This window comes from Cervus elaphus, chromosome 9 (genome assembly GCF_910594005.1).
Source record: "Cervus elaphus chromosome 9, mCerEla1.1, whole genome shotgun sequence".
In the NCBI taxonomy this organism is placed as follows: Eukaryota; Metazoa; Chordata; class Mammalia; order Artiodactyla; family Cervidae; genus Cervus; species Cervus elaphus.
The window spans coordinates 85302427-85324683 of NC_057823.1; the positions used below are offsets into that span (position 1 = coordinate 85302427).

At 34.3% G+C, this 22257-nt stretch overlaps 1 pseudogene; it reads right to left on the reverse strand.

Moving 5' to 3' along the window:
• Positions 1–265: 265 nt before the first annotated feature.
• LOC122701200 lies at positions 266–446 on the reverse strand (annotated as a pseudogene).
• Positions 447–22257: the final 21811 nt, after the last annotated feature.

Genomic DNA, 22257 nt, shown 5'->3' on the forward strand with positions numbered 1-22257 from the left:
AAAAGTATTATAAGTGGTAAAACTGGGTTGAATTCAGAGAGACTGGGGTGACAATCTCTGCACTTGACCACTGCACTACAGAGGATCTTACACATATACTGCTATCATTCCATTAACCCTGTGAGTGTAAGTGTGAAAAAAGGTATGGTGTCCAATTTTGGAACACATGGACTATAGCCTGCCAGGCTCCTCTGTCCATGGAATTCTTCAGGCCAGAATACTTGAATGGGTTGCCATTCCATTCTCCAGGGGATCTTCCCAACCCAGGGATCGAACTCAGGTCTCCCGCACTGCAGACGGATTCTTTACCATCTGAGCCTCTGATTCAAACTCCTAGTTCCAAGAATCCATTTAATATATTGTCCTCGGATAGAGGACATATCAGATGTTAAACTGATAAGAACAATTGCTACATTTGATCTTAGCCAAAAGGCCGAGAGAATTATTCATTCTTTCTCTTCTGATAGTTTCTTGAAGACAAAGACCCATCTTACTCAATTTTGTGTAAAGAAATACCTATCATAGTAGTTATTTCCCAACAATGCAATATGCAAATATATTGAATTAAATTTAAAACAGATGTTGAATACCATCTTTTGTCCAGTTCCTGACACATTACTTAATTTTTGAAGGGTTAAAGGAAAGGAACAAAGGTAAGAAGTAAGGAAGAGGGAAGAAGAAGAGATAGGTTACTTTTAGAGTATTGCAGAAGAATCATTAAACGCACAATTTCTCCCAACAAAGAAACACTCCACAAAGGGGGTAGAGAAAGAATACATTTCTATTATTTAATTAGCAATGCCCATCACAGGCAATCTGCTGAAATTATAAAGACAGAAATCTAATCCATTTATATAGACAACAACTGCAATCCATGACAGACATATTTTTAAGGTAAACAGCAAATGGTTTTCCAGTAAGTCTTGACAGAACCATTCATGACAAGTAGTACTTTATCTTTACCTGGTAATTTGGTTATGCTAGCTAATTGGCGTTATCTAGAGAAGAAAAAAAATATTCTCCTATCTATGACAGGAGTAGTTTAGCAACTTGGAGCAAGATTCTGCCCACCAAAATTGGGTTCCTATCCTCTCACAGAAACTAGGAGATAGGTGTGTTATCTCCCTTGATGTTACATTTGATAGGGATAGCTTCCAGGTTTCTGAGAAAGGCATTCTTTGGGTCAGAAATTTGAGTAAATGTCAATCTAGTCTTCAAAGTTATTTACATTTCAAAGAGAGGAGAAAGTACTTACAACAACTCTAAAATAAGTCCTCAAAAATGAGAGGAGGAAAATCTCTTATTTTCAACAGGGAGAATTAAGTTTCTCATTTTTAATATGTATGTGTCCTTACAGGAAAAGTGACTAAAAAGAAAGTCAGAGAAAGTTTAATGGGAAAGACCAGATCTGCCACTTCCTAGCCTTTTTCTTGGAGGGTGTATTTAATCTCTGTGGGGCTCTGCTTTTCATCTTGAGAGTGAGTGAGCTGCATTGGATATTATTTAAGGTCATGTTTGGATTTATTGCTCTATTTCAAAATAATGAAAGGACTGAGGATTCAGTGAGGATGACAGGTGGTGTTATTTTTCACATCCACACTTGTTTGAACTTTAATTACTCTGATCTCGCTAACACACAGTCAGTGACCTACCTTGAACACTTATAAACCTTTAAATCACAAGGAAATTAGAATTACTATGTCCCTATCATACACTTAACAGACATGTTTAAAAAGTATTGCTAACCTAAGAAAGGACAACTCTCTTTCACATTACTGAATACTTTAACAATGAGTAATGGACAAAAAAGAAAGATTTTTCTTGTTAATATTTTTTCTTTACATTATTTCTAGAGACTAATACTAGAATTGTGGCTTTGCATTGTCACTCTCTGAGTTATGGGGACTTACAAATACTATTCCTTTAGTCTGTGGACATGCATAAGGAGTTTTTTTTTTTTTTTTTTTTTTTTAAACTCTTCTGTTCCTTAAAAACAACAACAAAATTCTACAGGAACAGGGATGGTAAAATCAATAAATATATATGTATATATTTTTTATATAAAAATAAATATATATATATATAGTTTTAAATCTGAGAATTGTTTTCTTACATGGCTAACTTTAAAGAAAATCCTGGTAGTCAATCTAAGTTAAAACCTTTAACATTTCTGCTAAATAAATATTTACAGGAAAAAAAGAAGAAAAACACTTGCTTACAAGATGATTATCTCTGCAGAAAAAAAATTGATTAATTGTTTGTGCTCCCACCCCCCAGTGTTCAAGAAGCTTTATTTCTGAGTTTAATTTTCAAATAGGTAGAAAAAGGCCTAAAGAAGTAATCTACACAAAATTGGGTGAATAGTAAATCTATACAACCACTTGCAATGAAGTATATTATCGTGCATTGTTTGTATGAGTGTTTTGGAGTTACAGACATCATAAGGTGACTTCAGGGAAAGGATGTAACTACATCTATTTGGAATGTATTGAGCACCTCAGAAAAGAGAGCACCACTCTCTTCCTTAAGGAGTAATAAGAAATGATAGTAATGACTGGAAAAAAAATCTTTCCTGCAAAGCTATTTTGAACCCTTTCCCAAAAGAATGCCCATAGTTTTTTCATTCTGTTTTTGATGGATGGATCATGACAAAAAATTAACTTTGTTTTCCATTTAAAAATCAACTTTGTTTTCCATTTAAAAATCAAGCTTTTCTGCTTTTGCATGAACTATACTGAATAAAGTTGTATCATGCTGTATTTGTCTACATGTTACATTCTTATTACATGTATTTCCATTTTTATCTGCCTTTCTTAATTCTATGACCTCAATTTTTGCCTCCATTCCCTCATTTTACTTAAATCATATGGGCTTCCGGAAGACTATAGAATAAGCTTCTATTTTAGGGACATGATGCCACCAGATAATTCTACATAGATAATACCTCCAAATACTCCATATCATTGTCAACTATCATGATCTCAATGAGGCTTAGTGGCCTATTTATTATACTTGCAAACCCCTCTTCCATTATAAGGTAAGAATCATTATTTCATTTTTTGTGGTAAAGTATATTTATATGTAAAACATATAATTTTTCATTTTTAAGTGTAGAATTCAGTGATGTTAATTACATTCACAATATTGTACAATATATCACCTCTCTTTTAAAAATGTTTTCATCAGCCCAAGCAGAAACCTTTTGACTATTAAGCAATAAATCCCCATTCTCCTCTTTCCCAGCTCTTGGTAACTAATCTACCTTCTAGGTCTATGGATTTTCCTATTCTATATATTTATATAAATGGAATCATATAACATTTCTCCTTTAGTGTCTAGAATGTTTCACTTAGCATGTTTTCAAGATTCATCCATGTTGTAACATGTATCAGAGCATCTCTTTATAGCTGAAGAATACAATCCCATTGTAAGGGATTTTTGGTTATTCATTAATCTGGTGGAAACTTGGATTGCTTTCATTTTTTGGGTTTTGTGAATAATGCTGTAATGAACATTAGTATATGAATATTTGAGTACTTACATCCAATTATTTTGGGTATATATCCAAGAATGGAATTGTTGGGTCATATAGTAATTCTATGTTTAGAGGAACTGCCACACTGTTTCCCAGAGTGACTGTACCATTTTACGTTCCCATCAGTAATTTATAAGGGCTTCAAAATTTGCATATCCTTTCAGACCATTTTATTGTTTTTGATTTAAATTGTCATAATTCTAGTTATTGTGAAGTGGCACCTAATAGTGGTTTTGATTTTAATTTCCTTAATGAATAAAGGGAGAAGGCAATGGCAACCCTCTCCAGTACTCTTGCCTGGAAAAGCCCATGGATGGAGGGGCCTGGTAGGCTGCAGTCCATGGGGTTGCGAAGAGTCGGACACGACTGAGCAACTTCACTTTCCCTTTTCACTTTCATGCATTGGAGAAGGAAATGGCAACCCACTCCAGTGTGCTTGCCTGGAGAATCCCAGGGACGGAGGAGCCTGGTGGGCTGCCGTCTATGGGGTCACACAGAGTCGGACATGACTGAAGCGACTTAGCAGCAGCAGCAATGAATAATGATGTTGAAATCTTTTAATTGTCTTATTGGCTATTTGAATATCTTATTTGGACAAGTGTCTCTTCAAGTTCTTTGCCAATTTGTAAACTTGTTTGTCTTTTTGTTATTGACTTATATGAATCTTTTACATATTCTGGATATGAAACTCTTATTAGATAAATGGTTTGCAAGTATTCTCTCCCAGTCTGTAGGTTGTCTTTCAATCTTTTGATAGTGTCCTTTGATGCTATTTTAGAGTTCCCAAGAGAAGAGAATCAATATCATATATATGGTATACATAATATCATATTAACAGATACAAAAAGGCTGTTCGATTTTGGTAGTGATTGTATTGAACTTAACAGTTTTGTTTTCCTACTCATGAACACGGAATGTCTTTTCATTTATTTATATCTTTAAATTCTTTCAGCAATATTTTAAAGCCTTCAGTGTGTATAAGCCTCTCATCTTCTTGGCTTAATTTATTCCTCTATATTCTATTATTCTATATTTTCTTATAAATATAGTTACTTTCTTAATTTCCTTTTTGATTATTTATTGTTGGTATATAGAAACAACACTTTTAAATCATTGTTATGGATTAAAATATTCAAGGGAAATGCAAATAATCTTTAGAAAACTATATACTCCTTATTTTTGAAAAAAACTTCTGAAGAAATTATGTATTTATCTGCAACTATGAATCAGAGACTCTTCCTGCATTAGTTGGGGAAGTGGGAAAAGATTAAAATTGAGATTTACATTTAGACTGTGAATATGAAGGTGAGGTAAAAATAAGCTTAAAGCAATTACCAGCCATTTGTGTTGTGGATTAGTTGAAATGGGTGAAAGACAGTTTATTTTCAGAATGACAGGGCTTATGGAAATATTGAAATCTCTATGTCCGTCTTGCTAAATATTTGATATAGGTACTAGGTAAAAACTTAATACAATTTTGAAATAACATAAAATATTCATATGGTCATAAACATGAAATATTTTAGTGGATAGATGTTCAAGTACAGAAACTAAATTTTCTGAAAAATTGAATGTTGAAAAACAAGCATTATTTGTGCTCATGGGAGGGAATGGTATATAACATTGTTAGCTCTTCCCCTTCTCCTCAATATTCAAACTATGACAAGGCTTATGTAATAAACTTTTCAATTTTGAAAGGTTAAACTCTGTCCTGCTGATTTTCCCCACACCTAACACAATTTCCTGTGTCTAAGACATATTTAATATTTATATATACCATATATCCTATGTTTCCCTTTTGGATAAACTCTCTGCTCTTCTCCACCACCCTCTTTATCCCAAAAGGCTTACCTGATTGATATTAGTTATTACCTTTGTGTCCTTTGCGCTCTGGATTGCTGTAGAATTGGATCAACAGGAACTCATGGCAGGATATTAGAGGGTGAAGTCAGCATATTTATTTGACTGCCTGCGTCTTTCCTGGCTCATCAGTGAGAACTGTTCTTCACTGGAAGGTGACAGACATCTCAGGGCAAAATAAAACAAAAACAGAACTATCTTTTTCAGCATTCAATAACTATCTCCAGGGGTTGGTCTTATATCTTTTGGTTTCGCTACATCCTGCCACATATTTTTACATTGGTCCTTGTAACACTGTTCTGATTTGAATGTGCACACTACTTATATTGGGTCTTTGGTGGATAATCCAGTGATAATATTTATAAGGCTGAATGATTTATAAAAGTTAATATCCTACAAAGAAGCACCATATAAATATTAGCTAAATATAGATTATCTGTTAATGTAACTTTTCTAGTTGATTCTCTCTTCCTTCCTGTTTATCTTACGTGGTACATAAAACAAAAAGATATTAGAGAGCTCATGGTATTTCTTTTCCCTTTAGACTTGTAAGGAAGTTACCAAAATATAAAACAAAATAAAAACAATTTTTTACTGTTTCCTCCTCGTAATCAATAAATCTAAAAGCAGACAAGGTTAAAGAGCAGAAATTTCTTCTCAGGTCACTACATTTAAAATGTAACTTCCATAAGGAAACTGCCTTTTTAAAGTAGTCCCTTAAATGCTATTCAAATTCTCTTGGACTGCAATCTGTAATACTGTTTTTATAATTTAACAGTCCTCAGTCTAATCTGTTACAATGTGGCTTTCTATTCTGTGGTACAATAAGTATAAATTGTGAAGCTGCTCCCAGTATGCTGCATATTCAAGTGATACATATAACAGCAACATGTTTTTAAAGACTGAAAACATTAATGAGATAATGATTATTCTTTTGGCTTTCTTCTTACTCTCTTACTTTCCTTCTTTGGCAATGATATTAAGAAAGTATTACCGTACACAATTGCTATCATTCACTTGTTTTCTCCCATTCCCCACTCAATTGAACAGTATCTGCATCTAGCAGATACCAGAGAAACTCTGATTCTTCCAGAGTTAGTGGTAAGAGGCAGTAGGAGCAATGTTCATTAGAAGCTTTGGTCCAACAGAGAACCATAGTCAGTGCTCGGCATTTCACCTTTAACAAGCTTCTTCCAAACATTCCTACCTCAGTCCTAACTACCCAGGTTTCCAAGCTTAGATCTAGTTTACGTCTACTGACATCAGGTAATTATAGATATGAACAATGGTACTTTCAAAAGTGTTCTGATTTATGAAATAAATTATATGATCAACATAATTACACAATTGTATCTCTAGCATTTTTCAGACAAAAGTTATGACTGCCAGATCTAGCAAATTATATATGCTATACAATATCTGGCAGATAGCTGTACTTTAAAAAATCCATTGTTAATCTAAAATTCAAAGTTAGCAGGGTACAATGTACTTCTGTATTTTACAGAGTCAACTTTACTGAAGGGAAACTGAAACACTGAAGGTAACAGAAGTTTACAGACCTTCTACCAGAGTCTAGTGAATAAGACCTCAAAGTTAAAATTTTAAAAAGAGAGAAGGAAATTCAGAATTTCCTTAGAATATTTAAGTTTTTAAAATATGAAAATAGCACATGTACATGATAAATTATAAACAATTTAACAAAGAATAAATGCTGTGCTAAATTTATTTTCTCCCCATATATTCAATTTTCCCCAGAGGGAGACATAATTTAGCTACTACTGTGTGCCTTCAAATGCCTTTTTTACACTTTGATTGTGCATACATATATAACAGTAGATACTTTAAATATTGTAAACATAGAGAGAGAGAAAGGGAAATAGAAGGATAAGGAGAAAGAGATAATTGTCATATTGTGGACATTTGTCATCTCTCAATTTATCTGCTTATGTATATAAACTTCATTTTATACAAATTTTATCATCCCATAAACACAATCACAGAAAACTAACCAATATAATCACATGGACTACAGCCTTGTCTAACTCAATGAAAATAAGCCATGCCGTGTTGGGCCACCCAAGATGGTCGGGTCATGGTGGAGAGGTCTGACAGAATGTGGTCCACTGGAGAAGGGAATGGCAAACCACTTCAGTATTCTTGCCTTGAGAACCCCATGAACAGTATGAATAGGCAAAAAGATAGGACACTGAAAGATGAACTTCCCAGGTCGGTAGGTGCCCAATATGCTACTGTAGATCAGTGGAGAAATAACTCCAGAAAGAATGAAGGGATGGAGACAAAGCAAAAACAACTCCCCGTTGTGGATGTGACTAGTGATAGAAGCAAGGTCCGATGCTGTAAAGAGCAATATTGCATAGGAACCTGGAATGTTAGGTCCATGAAACAAGGCAAATTGGAAGTGGTCAAACAGGAGGTGGCAAAAGTGAACATCTACATTTTAGGAATCACTGAACTAAAATGGACTGGAATGGGTGAATTTAACTCAGATGACCATTTTATCTACTACTGTGGGCAGGAATCCCTCAGAAGAAATGGAGTAGCCATCATAGTCAACAAAAGAGTCCAAAATGCAGTACTTGGATGCAATCTCAAAAATGACAGAATGATCTCTGTTCGTTTCTAAGGCAAACCATTCAATATCATGGTAATCCAAGTCTATGCCCTGACCAGAAAGGTTGAAGAAGCTGAAGTTGAATGGTACTATGAAGACCTACAAGACCTTCTAGACTAACACCCGAAAAAGATGTCCTTTTTATTACAGAGGACTGGAATGCAAAAGTAGGAAGTCAAGAAATACATGGAGTAACAGGCAAATTTGGCCTTGGAGTACAGAATGAAGCAGGGCAAGGCTAGTAGAGTTTTGCCAAGAGAATGCACTGGTCATAAAACACCCTCTTCCAACAACACAAGAGAAGACTCTACATATGGACATCACCAGATGGCCAAACTGAAATGAGATTGATTATATTCTTTGCAGCCAAAGATGCAGAAGCACTATACAGTCAAGAAAACAAGACCAGGAGCTGACTGTGGCTCAGATCATGAACTCATTGCCAAATTCAGACTTAAATTGAAGAAAGTAGGGAAAACCACTAGACCATTCATGTATGACCTAAATCAAATCACTTGCGATTATACAGTGGAAGTGAGAAATAGATTTAAGGGACTAGATCTGATAGAGTGCCTGATGAACTATGGAAGGAGGTTCATGACATTGTACAGGAGACAGCCATCAAGACCATCCCCAGGAAAAAGAAATGCAAAAAAGTAAAATGGCTGTCTGAGGAAGCCTTATAAATAACTGAAAAGAAGAGAAGAGGAAAGCAAAGGAGAAATGGAAAGATAAACCCATTTGAACACAGAGTTCCAAAGAAGAACAAGGAGCGATAAGAAAGCCTTCCTCAGTGATCAATGCAAAGAAATAGAGGAAAAGAATAAAATTTGAAAGACTAGAGATCTCTTCAAGAATATCAGAGATACCAAGGGAACAGTTCATGCAAAGATGGGCATAATTAAGGACAGAAATGGTATGGACCTAATGAAGCAGAAGATATTAAGAAGAGGTAGCAAGAGTACACAGAAGAACTGTACAAAAAAGATCTTCACAACCCAGAGAATCACGATGGTGCGATAACTCTCCTAGAGCCAGACATCCTGGAATGCAAAATCAAGTTGGCCTTAGGAAGCATCACTATGAAAAAACCTAGTGTAGGTGATGGAATTCCATTTGAGCTATTTCAAATCCTGAAACATGATGCTGTGAAACTGCTGCCCCCAATATGCCAGCATATTTGGAAAACTCAGCAATGGCCACAGAACTGGAATAGGTCAGTTTTCATTCCAATCCCAAAGAAAGGCAATGCCAAAGAATGCTCAATCTAATGCACAACTGCACTAATCTCACACACTAGTAAAGTAATGCTCAAAATTCTCCAAGCCATGCTTCAGCAACACTTGAACTATGAACTTCCAGATGTTCAAGCTGGCTTTAGAAGAGGCAGAGGAACCAGAGATCAAATTGCCAACATTCGCTGGTCATCGAAAAAGCAAGAGAGTTCCAGAAAAATATCTATTTCTGCCTTATTGACTATGCCAAAGCCTTCAACTGTGTGGATCACAATAAACTGTGGAAAATTCTGAAAGAGATGGGAATACCAGACCACCTATCTGCCTCTTGAGAAACCTGTATGCAGGTCAGGAAGCAACAGTTAGAACTGGACATGAAGCAACAGACTGGTTCCAAATAAGAAAAGGAGTACGTCAAGGTTGTATATTGTCACCCTGCTTATTTAACTTATATGCAGACTACATCATGAGAAATGCTGGGCTGGATGAAGCACATGCTGGAATCAAGGTTTCTGGGAGAAATATCAATAACCTCAGATATGTAGATGACACAACTCTTATGGCAGAAAATGAAGAAGAACTAAAAAGCCTCTTGATCAAAGTGAAAGAGGGGATTGAAAATGTTGGCTTAAAGCTGAACATTCAGAAAACTAAGATCATGGCATCCAGTCCCATCACTTCATGGCAAATAGACGGGGAAACAGTGGCTTACTTTATTTTTTGTGGGGCTCCAAAATCACTGCAGATGGTGACTGCAGCCATGAAATTAAAAGATGCCTACTCCTTTTATGAAAAGTTATGACTAACTTGGACAGCATATTAAAAAGCAGAGACATTACTTTACCAACAAAGGTCCATCTAGTCAAAGCTATGGTTTCTCCAGTAGACATATATGGATGTGATAGTTGGACTATAAGGAAAGCTGAGCACTGAAGAATTGATGTTTTAAACTGTGATGTTGGACTCTTGAGAGTTGCTTGGACTGCAAGGAGATCCAACCAGTCCATCCTAAAGGAAATCAGTCCTGAGTGTTCATCTGAAGGACTGATGTTGAAACTCCAATACTTTGGCCACCTGATGCGAGAAGTTGACTCATTTGAAAAGACCCTCAAGCTGGGAAAGATTGAAGGCTGAAGGAAAAGGGGACCACAGAGGATGAGATGGTTGGATGGCATCGCTGACTCAATGGACATGAGTGTGAGTAAACTCTGGCAGTTGGTAATGAACAGGGAGGCCTGACCTGGTGTGGTCCATGGAGCTGCAAAGAGTCTGACACAACTGAGCGACTGAACTGAACTGATACCGTTTTCTTACATTTTGGAAACAAATTGCACATATATGGATCTACACTCTGAAAAAAAAGAGTGTAGTGTATATATACATATATATATATATATATATACACATATATATATACACACACATATATACACATGCTTCATTCAATCAGCACACTTTAGTCAATTCCTTCTTCAAGGCTATTTAAATTGTTTCTAGTATTTTATTATCATTGATTTCTATTCAGTAAACATTTACATAAATCACTGTATTCATCCAAGGGTTTTTTAGTAGAATAATTTCCTATTAGTAGGCTAACTAAATCAAAGACTGTGTGCACTTTTAACTTAAAAAGTGTTGAACAGCTATCTAAAGAGATTGTTATTTTTTCCTCATTTGCCTCCATACTATATATATATTCTATAAATTTTTGATCTTTTGCAAGCTCTGAGGTCAACATAATTTAACTTGCCTTCATATTTGTATATGACTGGGATTATATATATTTGAAATATCTTTAGAAAGGAAAGTTGCCTTTTTCTGTGAGAATTGCCTTTTTATATCCACTTTTGCTTTTTATCATTTTTTTAATTTATAATATTCTATGTATATTTAATAAAATAGTTATTACAACTGTTAGATCCCAGTTCGACTATGATCATAGATTTTTTTTTCATTTATTTTTATTAGTTGGAGGCTAATTACTTTACAATATTGTAGTGGTTTTTGTCATACATTGACATGAATCAGCCATGGATTTATAGATTTTTAAAGATAGCAATTTTAGTTGATATATTGTCCAGTTCTATTCCTTTTATTTTCATATCATTTAATTCAACACATAATAAAATTATTTAAATGTTGTCTTATTCTTTCTGCTAAACTTATACATTTATTAATATTTTGACTCATATTTCTATTTTTAATCTAAATGCATTCAGTTACTGATAAAATGTTAACAATGAAAACCTTTCTATATTTACCATGTTTTTTGACAAGTATGCAAAACTGTTGGTTGAATAACAGCCTTTCTCTACTGACTTTAAATCCTTGTTTTGTCACATCATGAGATCCATTGGTTCAAAGTCTGCTTTTGAACTTTTTCTGTTATATTGGTCTATTTCTTCAGAATTAAGTTAAATGTTTTTAATGATCATGTTTCATATTTATTATTTATTAATCTTGTTTCTTGAGGATTCTTTGCTTTCCTGTGCATGTTATGCTATAGTCTGCATTAAATATTTCCAAACAAACAAAAAGAAACAGCTTTTTGGGGTTTTACTGAAAATACCTTAGCTTTATAAGTCAAATTTAGAATGAAATAGCATCTTCATGTTTACTCTTTACTTCTGAATCAGTTAGATTTGCTTGTAATAAATCACCCCAAAGTTAGTAGGGCTTAGTATGATAATCAAATTTATGAGCTGGCAACATGAGCTGAGTTCAGCCAGGTGGTGCCTTTGCTCTCATCTGAGCTTACCAGGTGTCTATATCATGAGTTGCCAAGTCACTCAATGTCCTGCTGGCTTAGAACAGTGTTATGGTTAATTTTATGTGTCAACATGGTGAGACTATGTTGCCCAGTAGTTTGATCAAACACTAGTCTAAATGTTGCTGTAAAGCTAATTTTTAGATGCAATGAACATTTATAATCATTTTAAGTAAACAGATAAACATCCATAATATGAATGGTTCTCTTCCCATTAGTTTAATTCCTTCTAGGCAGACTGAAGTTGCCTGAAGAAAAAAGGAGTTATACTTTTAGACAAAAACAGAGAAAATTTATGTGAGTTTCCATGCCTTGTACTTAAAACTCCAATACTAATCCTTACCTGAACTTCCAGCCCATCAGTTTACCTTACAGATTTCAGACTTAACTCTTTATATTTTAGATTTCATGAATTTTTAATTTTATATGTTACAAGATTTTTTTTTAAATTCCTTAATTTTGAGAGTTAAGATTGTCCACTCTATTGAGTTTTTAAAAAAATCTCTTGAATTTTTCTATTTGCTTAACTATATTTCTGGTTTCTAATATAGTCCATATTATCACTATCTTCATATTTGCTAATAACTTCCTCAACTTAGGTTTATTTTGTTGTCATTTTCTCAAATAATGCTTTCAAAAGTTTAAAATAGCTTATTTTTAAGCTTTTTAAAAAATATACTAGTATATTCGAAACTAGAGATAAATCAAGTTTTATTTTACTTATATTGCATAAGATCATACCAATAATTATTTTTATTATGTTATGAATTTCACAGTTTTTAAGTATTTTATGTGCTTTCATTTCTTACTTGACCAAAATTCAGTTTACCAAGATGTGCTCCACAAACTGCCTCCTCCTCCATTTTTCCCTCCAGTAGGGTAAAGGATGGGGATTCAGAGGAATTGTTTTCATCTACTTGGACATGACTTAGTGATTGAAAAACAAGTGGTACAGAAATAAATTGCTGTTCAGTCACTAAACTGCATCTGATTCTTTGTGACCCCATGGACTGCAGCACACCAGGCTTCTTCCTTCACTATATTCTGGAGTTTGCTCAGATTCATGTCCATTGAGTTGGACATGCCATGGACAGAATGCCATCCAACCACCTGATCCCCTGCTGCCATCTTCTTCTTTTTTCTTCAATATTTCCCAGCATCAGGCTCTTTTCCAATGAATTCACTCTTTACATCAGGTGACCAAAGCATTGGAGATTCACCTTCAGCCTCAGTCCTTCCAATGAATATTCAGGGTTATTTCCATTTGATTTCCTTGCAGTCCAAGGGAAGTTTAAAAATCTTCTCCAGCGCCATAATTTGAAAGATCAGTTCTTCATTGCTCAGCCTTCTTTATTGTCCAACTCTCACATCCATACATAACTACTAGAAAAACCATTTTATACTTCAAGGTCAAACTTGCCTGTTACTCCTGGTATCTCTTGACTTCCTACTTTTGCATTCCTGTCCCCTGTGATGAAAAGGATATCTTTTTTGCTGTTAATTCTAGAAGGTCTTGTAGGTCTCCACAGAACCAGTCAACTTCAGCTTTTTGGCATCAGTGTTTGGGGCACAGATTGAATTACCATGCTGTTGAATGGTTTGCATTGGAAATGAACTGAGATCATTCTATCATTTTTGAGACTGGACCCAAATATTGCATTTCAGACTGTCTGGTTGACTCTGAAGGCTACTCAATTATTTGCAGGGATTCTTGCCCACAGTAGTAGATATAATTATCATCTGAATTAAATTCTCCCATTCATATCCATTTTAGTTCACTGATTCCAAAGATGTCAATGTTCACTCTTGACATCACCTGTTTGATCATGTCCAATTCACAGAAATAAATATAGATAGTTGTTTCTATTTTCACAATATTCATCATGGTTTTCTTTTGAATGTTGTATAATCTAGTTGGGCAAGTGCAGTTAGACAATATGTAAGTGACTGAACAATCAGATTTTTTTCTATTTTAATAGTTACTTATATCAATTAGATTATCAATAATAGATCTTTTTATGTACCCTATATTTGAATTCTTAACCTGAAATGAACTACAAATAATAATTAATATCACCTACTGTTAAATGATTTTTGCTCATTTTATTTTTTACAGAAATTGATTCCTTGTTATGTTGAAACTTATGGCAGAATTTTAAGTTATTTCACATTCGTTACTTTGAAGGACTTTGCGAGATATTAGTAGTCTAACCTGTTTTGGGTCATATATTACCATGGTATGTCTTCTCCATACTTTTCCTTTAGAATATAGTGTTATTTTAAATGTAAACCTACTGATTTAACTGTTAATTTCACTTAAAGATACCTCTACAGATATATTTCATAGAATGTTTGACCAAATATCTGGGTACTGTGGCCAAGCAAAATCACCATCCAATTAATCACTACATCTAATGAAAATAAAATTCATCTAAAGTAAGAATTATCAAACACTAAATTATAAATGATAAAATAAGATCTATTTGCCATATTCATAAAAGTAAAAAGGGGCACACTTATCCAATATTTGTCATCTAAGGATACGTTATTGTAGCCATAGGACTATTTGTAGCTACAGTTTTTCTCCCCAATGTACTCATTAAATAAATGTTTCCTGTGTACATGGCATGTTTGCACATTTCTCCACTGGGCCTTCCCTCTCAAGCCATTCCATAGTGGCAACACTTAAGACCCAATGTTGCTCCTTTATGTAATAGGCTTTTTTCTTTTTTTACCACTTCCACCTTTGCAAACTTACCCTTCTGTTTAAAATGAATAAGATTTGGTGAGTATACATTTCCCTCACCATTCTTTCTTATACTACTTGTCTATACATTTTGAAGGCATACTTCATATGCTGAAAATGGAAATTTCTATATTCCTACTTCAACTGAAGATAAAGTTTTCTATTTTTTCAGCTAATATTATAGAAGAAAGAGGGATAGAAATAACTAATTTGACATCCTTGATAGCTCAGCTGGTAAAGAATCTGCTTGCAATGCGGGAGACCTGGGTTTGATCCCTGGTTTGGGAAAATCCCCTGGAGGAGGACATGGCAACCCACTCTGGTATACTTGCCTGGAGAATCCCCATGGACAGAGGAGTCTGTCAGGCTGCAGTCTGTGGGGTCATGAAGAGTTGGACACAACTGAGCGACTATGCATAGCACAAATGAGGGAAGGGAATCCTAAGACATTCTTTGGTTCTTAATATTTGAAAGGCTTAACCACAAGAGAAAACATCATGAAATTTAAGTTCTAAATTTTTTTTCTATTATTCTTGTTTAAGAATGGATGATTATATCATCCAGAGATGAAAATATCAACATGATAATGATTGTTTAGACAGTGAGAGTGACAACTATGCTAAAACACTCTCCCATATCAATACCATAAAAAATAAAAAAGCTTGTAAAATCAGAGTTTAAAAATTGGAGAGATTTTGAAGAAAAATGTGATTTAAGGTTCATCATTGGTGTTATTGATTGTATTATGTTAAAAAGGTAGTTAAAAACCTTTAACTTGTAAGTTTTCAAAAAGAATTACCATTTATGAAGTTTTTAAATTGAAGAGATTGCCAAACAATAAAAACAGAGCCCATTTCCTTTATTTTTCTAAATTTGTTATGAAATGAAGCTATAGTTACTGTAATTTTTCTCATTGCTAAAATATAGATATTATATATTCCATTCTTTTTATAGATATGCATAGCATTCTTCAGTTTCAAAGTCTATTACAAAAATGTTGGTAGTTCTTTATTTTTTCTGCTCTTTAAGATATTTAAGTTTGTTTTAATGGAAAATATCAGCCATTTTCTTTTGAAAACTTGGCTTGGGAAGAAATACTCTTTATTGTAAAAGTAATGACAAAAATTACATGTAGATAATAAGAAAACATGACACCTGAGTAAGATATATAATTAGGAAATTTGGCAGGAAATGGGGAAATAAAATCCATAGACAATTTACATAATTGATGAGATCCTTACAACTACTCACTTTTAAATAATCAGTGACTTCCTATAATTTTAGCAATTAACAATCACACAGAATTTTTCTGAGCAAAGAGCTTTTTACATTTTAAATGATACTCTTTGTTGAAAATATTTATCTAAATTAATTATCTGAGTCCTAATTTCAGAATTCATAAAGAATTTTCTCTTTTCAATATCCAAGATTATGCCTTATACATTTCTAATTTGATATTTTAATAAAATGAAATAATAGATGTTAGAGGAGTTGCTCTGCTGTATTTAATACAGAGTAAAACAGACTGACTACAAAAGTGATACATGTTTTAAAACTTTCATGTTTATGGCTATGTCTTTTTATACTGATTTTTTTGTTCTTATCAGAAAGTGCAGTATGGAATAAATACAGATGTAATCACAACCTTGGAATGTTGACTTTTTAAATATTAATATATTTTTAGTTCTTTAGAAAGTAATCAGTTTTACTAAGTGGAAAATTCATCCTATTTATCCTACCACCTATTGGTGTTTCATAAACTTTCCTCAGATTTTTATAATGCAAGTCAAATCCCAAGTGATTGATTATGAGTACTCAGGGAACCCCAGTGGTGCGACACTAACACCAGCCAGGAAAAATGTAGAGAAACTTGGCTTCTATGAAATAGCACATGAAGAATTTAGACCTCTTTTATTAGTATTTTGTAGGGTAAACTTCAATAGGTATTTAAATATGGTTGGGATATTAGAAGTAAAATATGATGCCCTCATTTGTGGGGCAGTAATAGCTGTAAGGCAGTGATCGTGTTCTGAAGACTGCATCGAGGGTCATACAAATACAGGATATTGGTGTGGTCTTTTGGCATTTGCCTTCGCATTATCTATGACTTTTTCTTTTTTCTAATGAATGGTCTCTTCACATTATATTACAGAAAACTCAGGAAAGATGAATGCAACTGAAGTGTTTGATAAACAAAAAATGCAACAAATTGTTATTTTACCATCACAGTTTTTATAGCATTTCTGTTGAACCTCTCTTTATCCTTGATTGTAATCCTAAGGATAACCCTTAGTTTCTCTTGTCACCATCAGCTCTTAATGAATAATTTCATTTTCAGGGGAAAAAAAAAGAATCTAGTCTTGCCAATGTTAAAACATTGATTTATTAACCAATTAAAACTCCTTTGCTCCTGAGCACAGACCTGATCTTTTGGAAATCTTTAGGGAGGAAGGACACTAGAGCATGGCTGACTTCTACCCTCTCCAGTGCTGTTTACTGACATGTTTGCTCTGTTCTTTTAGGGTCAAGGCCTATGGGATTTAAAATCATTTTTACTTTCATGAGAGGTCCTAAGATTTATTGGTTTGGGTGAATTTCTTATCTCTTACTTAAAATCAATATCCACAAAGTTTTTTTTTTTTTTTTTTTGCAGCTGATTTTTTTTTTTTTTTAAATAAATTGGTGCTACTTCCCAGTCATCTGGGAAACTAGCCTGGTTTAGCATCTACCCTTAACAACCTGCACTGGGAGAGCTGGCATGGGGTGAGAAGCCACCTTATGCAGTATATTGCACTCACGCACTCTCCCAGGGGAAGGGAGGCCTCATAAATTGTGTAAACCCCTGCCTCTGGATATAGGAGAGGGGGTGGGTGGCAGCATTCCTGGAGCCCCCCTGCCCCAGGTGATTTAGGGCCGAGGCCACCGGAATGGCCAGTCCAGACAGGCCCCAGCTGTCCCTACTCGAAAGCGCTGCCCCTGCTCTCCCAGTAGACACCAGGGACTTATTGTCTAGCTTGACTGGAGTAAGGGACAGGGTCTGGGTGGGGCCACAGCCCAGCCTTTTTCTACAGAAGCTCCAGGAGACCACCCTGCTTCCAAAAGTTAATTCTGGCCTCCAACCTAGCCAGGCTTAACCCTGAGAACACTGCCTAAAGATGAGAAGGGGCGGGGAAGGGAAAAAGGGAGGGGAAACAGGGATGTTCTGGGAATAGGGTGGGTTGAGTTTTGCATTGTTGTTGTTTGCTGTTGTTACTAAGTTGTGTGGGACTCTTTTGCGACCCCATGGACTGTAGCCCACCAGTGCATGGAACAACTCCGCTGTCCATAGGAAAGACTTTTGTCCCAGGCACAGTACTGGAGTGGGTTGCCATTTCCTTCTCCTACAAAGTTTTGATGATGTTGTTCTATCAATGTGGCTTCTGTTTTCCTAGCAGAACTTCATGTTCTAAACTACCAACATCGTAAATCTTACAAATTCCAAGTATCATACTGATATAACTTGCATATAACTGGTTTTAGGGAAAACTTTTCACGGTAATGAACAAGGACTAATGAGTTTATTATCTGGACATGCTTAGCCTTATTTCAAGGAGAGCACTTCAAAACCAGTTCTCAGAATATATGGATTGTACCTTTACATGAAAAGCAGGAAAGTCCCAAATAGAATGGGCCCCAATTCCAATTCAAGTCAAATTTTGCTTCTACTTGTGCTAGGCAGGCAGAGAAAGGTCTCCTGTTGGATGATGGGAACTAACTAATTCCGACAGATTCAGGAACAGCGCACTGTTTTGGTTAATAGGATATACTCACAAGCTAGAGTTCTCCACCTCTATTCAGTCGTGGGTGCCTCAGAAATGGTGCTTCACTTCCCTCTGTTCAATCTCCACAACTGCAAGTGGCAGTAATGGTAATACCTATCTCAGAGTCACTAGGGGTTATAAATCACTTTACTTGTATAGTGCTTTAACCAATGTCTGCCTCAGAACATTACCTGAGCTTATTAAATACATGATTAAGGAGATTTGGGTGTTAAGTCATGTAGCTTGATTAAAAAGGAAAGTTAACATCTTGAGCAATAGGATATCATGAATACCTTAATAAAACATTTAAAGTATTTAAGGGTCACAGAAGTTTTTCTTCACCTCAGGGTTACATTCCCTATGTAGTTTTCCATGCAGCAGTAAATTTAGGAAAAGAGAAACAAACAGCAAAATCTTTCCTGGTACTTATGAATACTTCTCTGCATGTTCTCTATTAGTAATTTTGAAAATATCTTTTCCTATTTGTGTTACTAACAAACTCTAGAAGCATTATAATCCAGTGTAGGAAGGCTCAATAGCTGACATAGTATAAGGAAGTAAGGAAGTATTAATAGTTCTAGGAAAATCATATAAATAGAAACCAATTAAGATTTAATATTGGACATTTAAAACAAGTTATCTTGCTGCTTTGTGGCAGAAAATTTCTCCCTAGACAGGCTGGGAAGAAAGCCTCCCTCTTCTTTAACAGTGTCTTCATTTCTCAGAAACAGTGTCCCTCAAATAACAAATGTCTCTTAATTTATCATATATTATAGTTTTGAGTAATTAAAGAAGCCCATAGTCTATCCTGTTCAAAATAATCTATCAAGACCCATCATCTCAAACTTCATCAATAAAGCAAAATCTTTATAAATAGCAGTCTACCTTTCTGTGGTCATTTAGTCATGTCTGTCTCTTCATGACCCCATGGACGGTAGCCTGCCAGGTGCCTCTCATGGGGATTCTCAGGCAAGAATACTGGAATGAGTTGCCATGCCCTTCTCCAAGGGATTTTCCCAACCCAGGGACTGAACCCAGGTCTTCTGCATTGCAAGCGAATTCTTTACTGTCTGAGCTATCAGAGAATCAATTTATCTTTTTATTATATCTATTTACTAGAATTCCTAACAGTGTCTAATAAACAGCTATACTGTTTATATCTATACCAGAAATTCTAAGAAATTTGAGTGGTCTGTTATAATCATAGATTCAACATTTCTCTTACTGAACTCATCTTTTACTTTCTGCCTTAGAAGTCTCCTTCTTGTATGGGTCACTTATTTAAGATATTCAAAATTCTAGCAGTGGCTTACATAGGACCTAAATTCATGCTTGGGTCCTCCTTTTAGTCTTATACAAATCTGGGATCACACCAATACTTCAGTGGTTTTATATCTCTCAATAATTAGTTCTTATTGTTCCCATTGACATTGTGACAGTCTTGGCTCTCATCACAAAAGCACAAGGGATGACTGAAATAATAGGCAAACAAGTTTTCTGTCTTCATCTTCTTCATATCTCCTATACTGATGTAAAGTGTGTCGAGAATCTCAACAGTTTTTAGTAGCTGGTGAGTCAAAAGTGACCAGCTTTTCTTGTGTAAGTCTCTTAGATGGCAGTTTAACAACATTCATTCTGGTCTTTTACATCTCAGGTCCTCACTGGGAATATATTCAACTTTGAGCTTTAACCTACTTCTTTCTCCCTTCCAGGATTTTCCTCATTTCTCTGCCAAGAAATTCCTCCCCTCCCCTAAAAGTCGTACAATAACTATTTTAGACACAGTAAATCCTTCCTTCTCACAACTCAATAATAGTTTTTGTATCAAATATGATAGTCATATATTGTAACTATGCAAAGTAAAATCCTTGTTCCACTACTGTTATATTCTTTCCGAGTTCATATTGACTAGTTTAGTGTACTTCATTTTCTACTTGAAGAGGACAACTACTTTTCTTCGAATTTTAGAAAGTGAAAATGGCAAAATTATAAGTTTGATATATTTTGTCAGAGTTCTAATTGTATGATTTTATACTGGTGGAATGTGGAAAATATCTCAAACTGGCTTGATGCTGCAGGAATAAAAAATAGTTAAAAAGTAAATAAAGAGTCAATAATAATACTATCCAAAGACAAATTACTAAATTTCATACAATATAATATTGATTCCTAATTATATAACATTGGGTGATATAGACTAATACATGTTTCTTGATTTCCAGTTTCTTTAAATACACAGAATAAAACATCAAGAAACTGCAAATTGTTTCACATATCCTTAGGAAAGAAAAATTTGACCTAATCACATGGTTTTTTTTTTGAAAGCTAACTTGAAAAATGGAAATAATCAAGGTACAGAAAGAAAACTTATGGGAAAATAATATATATATTTGTTATAGATAGTATATATACATATATTTCACAGCAATAGAACCATGCTTTCTTGTTATATTTATATATTTTTGCATAAATGGTTTGATTTTCTTTTCTTTTACCATCAATATACATTTTCATTCTTTGTTTTTATGCTTCACAAAATCCAGTTTTCATTTATAAAAAGTAATTCCTTTATTTAATACAGTGTATGGAGAAAAATATGCAAAGTCATTTTCTTGACTTTTGTCATTATGTTAAATTATGTGACAAATTTCTCCATATTTTAATTTAATTATTTAACTGTGGTTCACTGATTTCAACCATGAAAATGATGACAAGTGTTAAAGGAATTAGATTGTCATTTACAAATAAACTGTTCTAAATGGTTCTAGTTCTACATAAACTATGTGGCAAAAAGCAGTAGTTTAGAAGTCTCCACAGCTGGGGAAGAAAAATAAAATTAATAAGTTAGATAACAATAGCAGGATTTCAAATTGGGGGGGGGGGGAACAGAGAAAATTAGGTTACTGTTTTGGTTTTAATTCTATAGATTTCCAGAGAAAAGTTTCAAATGAAGCAGAGATAGCCAAAGTGTCACTTGATAGAAAACTATTTTCTATGGATGGATTTGAAAACTGCTTTTTCTGTTTATATATTAGCTTAAATTGTAGGCTTACTATCATCACATTTGAAGCCTGTCAGATAAAAGTATATGAAAGGATTTTAGTTTCAGGTCATAGATTTTTAAGTCACGTAAAATCGAATACCCCTGGAGAAGAGAATGGCAACCCACTCCAGTATTTTTGCCTGGAGAATTCCATAGACAGAGGGTCTGGCGGGCAATTGTCCATGGGGGTGCAAAGAGTAGGACACACCTGAGACATTAACACACACACAGACACACAGAATCTAATACATAGAAATCTATATATATATAAATATATATAAATTTATATATATATGAATCTAATAAATAGAAAGTTTGTTAAAATTGATTTAAAAATATTAAATATCATTTGGATTTTTATAGAGTTTTGGATGAGGAATAGCTTCTTTATTTTATTTAGAAAAAGAATTACTATTAATATGCTGTGGAGTTTATGAAAAAACTCAAAGTTAATTAGATTATTTGACAGCTCTCTTGGACAGACTACCTAAAGTTACTCAGAGTTGTCACTTTCATTTATCAGTGATAAGGGAAAGAAGTTCACAGTAGGAAGTCAAAATTAACATTCTTGTGGACCATACATTAGACTTTATTGCTATTTTTAACTTTATTATATTAGGAAAATGATAGAAACTAATC